General features: G+C 47.6%; 1 long non-coding RNA gene across 1 annotated transcript; it reads left to right on the forward strand.

Moving 5' to 3' along the window:
- The first annotated feature begins 2,519 nt into the window (after positions 1-2,519).
- Positions 2,520-6,061, forward strand: LOC129384631 (uncharacterized). Its single transcript, XR_008612332.2, has 3 exons — positions 2,520-3,289; positions 4,131-4,269; positions 5,273-6,061. It is a non-coding gene; the product is annotated as an uncharacterized lncRNA (long non-coding RNA).
- The last annotated feature ends 1,427 nt before the right edge of the window (positions 6,062-7,488 follow it).

Below are 7,488 nucleotides of genomic sequence, written 5' to 3' on the forward strand. Positions count from 1 at the left end.
AAGGGTTAACGGGGAGCACGAATCACGGTGTGTGTAAATTGGGAGCTGTTGTGTTATCATCGCCGCATGAGCGATAGTGGCGGCGCGACTATCGCGACAGCTTGCTATATTAGCTCAGTCATGCGGCCACCGCGCCGCATTCCACTACGAGCCGTCATGGAATAAACCACGTTAGGTTCTGCTCACGCCTCTTCCTTCGGCTGCGGTTTTCACCCCGTGAAAACACGACATTGGCGATGAGGGTGGGACGCTGAGCAATTCCGCGGCAAGCTGACATGGCAACGGAAGGTCCGGCAGCGGCGGGTGCAGTGGCGCAAATCGTGGGTCGACTGGGACACATCGAGCCCTTTGACGAGTCCATAAGCGACTGGCCGTCGTACGAGGAACGCTTGTCGTCGTTTCTTCAGGTCAACCGTATCCCCGAGGACGACAAGGTACACGCTTTTTTGAGTCTCATAGGCCCAAAGACGTACAGTCTTCTCAAGTCGTTGACCGCGCCGGAAATGCCGTCAGCTAAAGGTTTCGAGTTTTTAAAGAGACTTCTTGGTGACCATTTGTCACCGAAGCCGTCGGTAATAAGTGAACGCGCAAAATTTCACAGAAGAGCACAACTTGAGACTGAGTCAATTTCGGAATATGTTGCGCAGCTGCGGAAATTGGCACAGACATGCGAATTTGAATCCGTCCTTGATCAGTCGTTGCGGGACCGTTTTATCTGCGGTCTGTGCCGAGAAGATATACAGCGCCTGTTATTCACGGAGGATAACAAGCTAACCTTCCAGAAGGCCGTAGAAAGAGCGCTAGCCATGGAAGCGGCGAAAAAGAGCGTTGCAGAAGTGCACGCTTCGGAATCAAGCGTATCAGACGTTCACAAAGTCGGAGCGGTTGGGAAAACTGATATGACGCAGGGAAATTGCTACCGCTGCGGATCTGCGAAACATGCAAGCAGACTGTGCCCGCACGTTGCGGCCATCTGTTTCAAATGTGATAAGAAAGGGCACATTCAAAGAATGTGCCAAGCTAACAAGAAGAGAACGACGAAGGGAGCGCGTCGAAACGTAATGAAGGGGTTGAGTCCCGTTCAAGCTTCTGTAAGCGTGAAGGGAATTGTTTCGCCTAGTATGGAGCCGATAAAAATTTCAGTGCCAGTACAAGACGTACCCTTGGAAATGGAGCTGGATACGGGGGCTACTGTATCCGTAATGTCTTTGGATCAGTTTCGTCAAATGTTTCCCTCCATCAAGGTCGTCCCAACGACGCTGAAGCTGCGGACGTTCGACGGAGCCATCATCCAGCCAGTGGGAGTGGCTCACGTTGCCGTGCAGTACGGAGAGCAGAGGGCCCAGCTGCCTTTTTACGTCACGAGAGAAAAGGGACCCCCTCTGCTAGGTCGACAATGGTTGCAAGCCATCCGACTCGACTGGAGCCGTATTTTCAAGCTCAACGCTATTCCCAGGTGGGACGTTTCTGCCTGTTCCAGACTGCGCGCTCTTCTAGACAAGTAACAGTTTGTTTCGGGACGAACTGGGGACAACTACAGAAGAAAGAGCGACATTGTCCCTGAAAGAAGGTAGCGTGCCAAAATGTATGAAGGCAAGAAGTGTGCCTTTTGCATTGCAACCAGCAGTCGAGGCTGAACTTAAAAAGTTGGAAGACATGGGAGTCATTTCTCCAGTCGAGTCAAGTGACTACGCCACGCCGGTTGTGCCAGTAGTAAAGAAGGACGGTGGCATAAGACTATGCGGCGATTATAAGACCACCCTAAACCCTTGTCTTGAAACTGATCGCTATCCACTCCCGAGAATCGACGAGCTGTTCACGGCGCTCGCAGGGGGCCAACAATTTTCTAAAATTGACCTAAATCGAGCCTATCAGCAGGTAGTAATGTCAGAATCTTCAAGAAAGTATTCGACACTAAATACGCATAAAGGACTTTTTTCCGTGAACAGGCTGCCGTTCGGTGTTTCGTCGGCACCTTCTATTTTTCAAAGAAATATGGACACAATGTTGAAAGGCCTGAAAGGCGTCAGCTGCTATTTGGATGACGTTCTCATCACCGGCAAGACGTCAGACGAGCATTTTGCAAATCTCGAAGCGGTTCTGAAGCGGTTAACGGAGCGCGGCGTTCGAGTAAAGAAAGAAAAGTGCTCATTTTTCAAAACGGAATTACGGTATCTGGGTCATGTTATCAGTGCAGCAGGTGTTAGCACAACGCCAGACAAGATAGAAGCACTGCTGAAAGCGTCCGCACCCACAGGCAAGCAGCAACTACAATCGTTTCTGGGCGTTGTAAATTACTACGGGAAGTTTGTTCCTCGATTGTCTACTCTGGCGAATCCACTTTACAAACTGCTGCGTCGCGACCAGCCATGGCTCTGGGATGAATCGTGTCAAAGGGCGTTCGAGGAAATCAAGAATGCGTTGGCGTCATCCTCGATCCTGGCGCATTACGACCCAGGGGCCGTATTCTGTAGCGGTTCCTTTTGGAACCGGTTCCTTTTGGCTGTTGCCATTGGTCGGCGCTTCGTTGTCGTCATCCCTGGTGGGCGGGACGACAAATTTTGATGACGTCACACAGGTTGCCAATCTTCTGGAAAGGAACCGGTTCCCTGCTAGGAGAGGAACCGCGGAGAAGTGGTTCTCTCGAGGGTCGCGCGCGGGGCGAGCATGATGTCGAGGGTTGCTAGGGCAACCGTGGCTGCCGGCTAATCTCGCGCCAGCTGACGAGCCGGCACCTAGACGAGACGAGACAGAGACGGCAATGGCGGCTCCTTTGGTTGTGTTACTGGCGAGTGCCGAAAGACAACGACGCGACGCGTTCGGCATGGCCGAAGAAGAGTTTCGAAGGCATTTTAGGCTCTCCAAAGACATAGTGTGACGTCTTTGCGATGAGCTGGAAGGACATCTCGGACCTCAAAGATTTCGTGGTGTCGACGCTACGATGAAAGTGCTGTGCGCGCTGCGGTTTTTTGCCACCGGGAGCTTTCAACAGTGCGTCGGGAATGAAGAAGCGATTGCACTGTCGCAGCCTTCGGTCAGCCGGATCATTACAGCCGTCGCCAAGGCCATTCCGGTTGTGGGCAAAGAAAAAGGATGGGTTAGATTCCCATCCACGGCGCAACAGAATGCCGCCGTCAAGGAAGGCTTTCTTAGCCGTGGAAAAATTCCAGGAGTTCTAGGATGTGTGGACGGGAGTCTGATAGCCATCGTTCGCCCTAAGAAGCTCGGCCCCGGCGAAACGGAATCGTACTGGAGCCGTAAAGGGTATTACGCCCTCAACTGCATGGTCGTGAGTATTGTTCATTGACAGATATTTTCGATATGTGATTGCGCGAGTGCACGTTGTAAAAAACTTCGTTTCGTTATTTTTCATCAATTGCCGGTAATACTTGCGTTCCTATGAGAGAAAGTAGCGTTTGTGTTGTATGTGTAATGACGACTTTGATCTTTGCATAGAACACGGCCGCACTTTTTCAGCGCTCTCCAATCACAGTCGAGTGGCCTTTTCGATGCTACAATGTAAACCCATTACGCGCGACTTAAACCGGAATAGACGCCGTAGCAGTGAAGGGAGTCTTCGTCTGCGAGCGATCCTAACAGAAGACGAGCCCTTGTGATTCTTATTCGACGTAAAACTAAAGCATTGTGACCAACAGACTGTAAACATGAAAAGGAGCATCCCATCAATGAAAATGGTGTGAGGGAGACTGAGAATGTGTGGACACCCATTTGCTCTAGCTGTTAATACGGCACATGCTGCCCATTCCGCGTTCTTTCGCTTGTAATAGGCACTTTGTCTGGGAAAAAAAACACAGGTGGCACTCTCTAGCAGAATCTTGTACAATATGGACGGAAGAAACCAAAGGAATTATTTTGCACATTGTGTTGTGACCGCACGCCATACATGAGCACATGTACACATGCCAACATTGCATTTGTAGGTTAAGATGACATTGTTATCATGCTGATCATTAGTTCGACTGCCTACTGCGTATGTTGATATCTCCTTTTCTGTAAATGTGTTGGCTGACTGAACAGTAACTGATTGGCAAGTAGTGTTGTAAGCAAAAGTTTGTGCCAGATATTTGTTGCAGTGGCATTGACACCTTCTCTTTGCTTTCCCTTACGAGGTGTGTGATGCAAAGCTGAATATCCTGGCAATTGACCCACGGTTTCCGGGATCGTGCCACGATTCTTTCGTTTAGAGGCATTCTGCATTTCGCCGCCGCCTCACTCGTGGCCTGTTACTTCATGGAGAAGTCTTGCTTGGTAAGTGCACCTAAAGTAGCAGTGCTTCTTCCACATGTAAAACATACACAGTCAAATAGTTTTGCATCCTAGCAAGCTTTAAGAAAGCGTGATTTGCTAGAAATGTGTTGTGAATGCAGCAGTACCTAATGAACCTGCAGTGACTATCGAGAGAAACATGTCTCTCTTAGAAGGCAGATATTTTTACCAGCATGTATACAACAGCTGACATGTTATTCTGTTTATTTACTTATTAATTTCAATACACTGAATACCACGTGGAGCGTTACAGGCAGGGGTGTAATTCTACTGCACACGTCGAAATGGCAGTTTTCAAGTATGATGGAAAAGTGTTGGTGACAATGGACTTGGGTAGCTGGTTCCTGGTCACTGTCCTTGGAACGAAGGAATAAGCGTGTGCGTGAAACTTTCGGCATCGACGTTAGTGATCGGTGTAGTATATATTGTAGAATAGTGCAAGTTGCGCTATTTTTCTTTGTGTCACAATGTCTGCAGTTTTTTTTGTTGCAGCGACATGTGGTGCTGGAGTGATTAGAAAGGATCAGACGGGTAGCTCGACTTCGGGTACCTTCACGAGAAGAGGTACGAAAGGTAGAGTAAGGATCCCAGATACTGGCAGCATATTCAAGAGCAGACCTTAGAATTGTTTTATAAAATAACACTTCTGAAGAGAGAAGAGCTAGTTAGTTTTAGTGGAGGATGTACATTTATGGAGGGGCAAATGGGATGAACGGAGCAGAAAACCACGAGTATGAAATAAATATTACATGTCCAACTTAACCCGAGAATGAGATTTGCAGCCAAGACAACAGGTGAAATTGGGCTTTTCTTTAAAATGAGTCGAACTTTCTTTACAACTTTCTGGGAAGGTCAATGTTTGATAGATATTGCAACAATAAATCCAAGACCCGCTGCTGTTGTAAAAGGGCCCTGGCGTAGACTGTGTTCTTGCATTGTGCCTTAATGTATCCACGTTCGTTCACTGACATGCAACACTTTACAGGGGACTCTGGGTACCCGCTAGAGCCATGGATCATGACTCCTGTGCCTGGTCACCCAAATCGCCTCACGGCAGAGGGGCGCTATAATGAAGCACACGCATCAATGCGAAATGCCGTTGAGCGGTGCATAGGAGTCGTCAAGAGCCGCTTCCGATGCCTGCAGAGGTATCGGGTGCTCCGCTACTTGCCTCAGAAAGCAGCCACTATTGTTGCAGCTTGTGCAGCGCTGCATAACCTCTGCCTTGCAGCAGGCGTGCCTCTGCCAGACGACCCAGATGACGACGGTGCACATGACGACAGCGCACAGGAGCCAGCCCAGGCACAAGTGCCGCTTCAAGTACAGGTGCCACCGCAGGCGCACCCTGTACAGCCTTCTCGAGCTTTGTTTCAAAGAGGCCGTGCGGTGCGTGAATCCATAGTTGGTGTGTTTCGGCTGCCCAGAAATTTGCGCATTGCCTACCTGCAAAGTGTGCGCCGGCGCATTCGCTGGCAAATGAGGCGGAGACATGTGCTGGTGTAACATGTTTTATTTTTCTTTTCTTGAAAGTAAATAGGCCGTGCACTTCAACATAACACATTGCGTGTGCTCACATGTGGCTATTCATAGTATGCTGCCTACTGCAGTAGTGAAAAGCACATGATTTGTCTATGTTGAGCATGACAGATACACATGCAGTGAGAAATAACCATGTGCCATTATGTTACTCCTTTGCTTTGTTCACTGTGCTTTTGAATATTTTCTCGCCAGGGAATTTTTTTTAAATAAAGGTTATTTCCAAGGTGAATGGCAACCAATCTTGCATTGTTGAACATTGCTTTGCAATGCCTATTTTACTGTGCAGTATGCATTGTTCCAAAGCTGAAGATGTTTGTTCATGTGTGACACGCAAGAACAGCATGAGTTACACAGCAACTGAAATGTCGTTCAGCAATCTGTATAGCACATATTGAAACGTATAGCAACAAACGAGACATGTCAAGCACTTATTGGAGCAGGATTTCTTTAAATAGCAGACACTCATGCTTACTACTGCTTTGTTTAAACTCGAGTTGCTTCAACATTGCATTTCTTGCACGCATGATTTCACATAATGCTCGTAATTGCTGCTTAACAAGGTGCAACAATATAAACAGAATCATGACAATGAAACATTTCTTTATTTATTCATTGGGTACCTGCTTCGCCATTCAGGCATTACAGCAGGGAGGGTACAACTCATATAAATGAACACTCAAAATTACATTCATAAAGCATGGAAGAAATCATCATTTGAACAAATACAGTGTCAGGTGGTAGAGTATTCCAGTCTCTTATAGTACGAACATAGAAAGAGTAGCGGAAAGCGAACGCTTTTAACCCTCTATTGCATGGCGTCCCATATTTGGCACATACCGGTTACCATTCTTTTTCGCGTGTGTGAGATTCCCAGTTGAGAATGTGATACCGTCAGAGTAAATCTCGTAGTTATGCTCACTTATTATGGGCAAGTGCTGCCATCTCTTGAGTGATACGCAAAACAGAGGTGAAGTAGATTTTGGGATGCGACGTGAAACTCTGAGGGGGCAAACACGAGCAATTGTTTTTTTTTTTCTCTGAAAAGTTCGACCGCAGAAACATAGAAAAATTATTTTGGCATAATTTTTGGCCTCGCCAATTCAAGGCAGTTACTAGTTTTCTCAATTGTGCCTGCAACTACAGCAGAGAAACCGAAATCTGTGTGTGCCATATTTGGCACAGTATGAACTTGAAATACAAAATATGGTAACGTGCTGCCATCTGTTCAATAGCCCGAAGCTGCAGGTCACTCTATCACAAGATGTAATTTTGACGATCGGTACAGTGAGGGCGAATTGTCTACCAAACAGCCGCCTGAAAAGCGAAAAGGAACTGAAATGTAAAGGACGTGGTGCTTCAGAGGCACTCACAAGCGCGATAGATGACGTAGAGTTATCGTGTGTGCGTTGATACGATAACCGCGCCGTGACATTTCTGTCGAGCTTTGTTGGGAGAGATCCAGTCCAAAAGACTAAGCGCTGGTTTACCTCCGCCAAGGTGTTTCGCGAAATTGATTGCCCCAGCGTAGTAAAGGTCCATAACAGGCACATGGGTGGTGTCCACCTGCTGGACTTTCTGTTTGGACTTTACTGCATACATATCAGATGTCGAAGAAATGGCACTTTCGAATTTTTACGCCTATGCTAGACTTATCGGTAGTAA

The sequence above is a fragment of the Dermacentor andersoni genome, chromosome 8 (assembly GCF_023375885.2).
Source record: "Dermacentor andersoni chromosome 8, qqDerAnde1_hic_scaffold, whole genome shotgun sequence".
In the NCBI taxonomy this organism is placed as follows: Eukaryota; Metazoa; Arthropoda; class Arachnida; order Ixodida; family Ixodidae; genus Dermacentor; species Dermacentor andersoni.